We start from the raw sequence: 902 nt of genomic DNA, 5'->3' as shown, positions 1-902 counted from the left end.
GGTCCCAATTTTAAGGTTGCCCATTAGATTGCGAACACTGAGATTGTGTCTAGTAACTCTTTTGCGTTTCTCCTTCACAATTTTGTCCCTGACTCTGGCCCATATCTTCCTCCGTGCCATACAATCAACGGCAATATTACTCTCCTCAGTCGCTGTATCATGGTAATTCCTACCGACGTCCCCGCAGTCCAAAAATAATCTCAAAAGGAGTAAACCCCGTGACCGAGTGTATGGAATGATTGTATGCTGCGATCGCTCGTTCCATCGCTTCGTCTGGCTCCAGCCCCTTTTCTAACTGATATACCCGCAGGTGGTGTGGTCACTGAGGGTACTGTGGAGCCTTTCAATACCTCCTCGGCTCTTTATGAGGCTGTGTGGACCCTGGAGGATCCCCGAACCTACAGGGTGGACCCAAGACTACAGTAACAAAATATATAATCATCTGGTACAGCCGGATTCGAACCCCGTTCCTTGGAGTGTCTTACTCACCGAGCCACACCGCCCCCGGACTATTATAATCCTTTCATTAGCTACGGATTAGTTATAATCCTCCCGAGCGAAAAATAGGTGCTTATGTTAAAATAACCGGTCGAATTTCACGATTTTACTAGGTTTTGGAAAAAGGCACATAACTCAAACAAAAAATAATATTTACATATGCTATGTATCAGTCTTTTTGCCATCCTGGGTATTATTAAGGTGTTTCGTCATCTGCCCCTATACCTGGTCAGGGTATCCTTCTGCGAACCTTTTAGCGTTCCCTGGATATGAAAACATCTGTATTAAGTTTGTCACATTACCCGAGGCCCCTGAGAAAATTAGATTGGCTAACCTTCAAGTGTCAAAACACAAAATAGATTGATACGAGGGACCAGAATCAAATTAACCAGGTGCAGGCCCTT

This window comes from Halyomorpha halys, unplaced genomic scaffold (genome assembly GCF_000696795.3).
Source record: "Halyomorpha halys isolate HHAL.00 unplaced genomic scaffold, Hhal_1.1 Scaffold1586.1, whole genome shotgun sequence".
In the NCBI taxonomy this organism is placed as follows: Eukaryota; Metazoa; Arthropoda; class Insecta; order Hemiptera; family Pentatomidae; genus Halyomorpha; species Halyomorpha halys.
Note: the sequence above shows the minus strand (reverse complement) of the source record.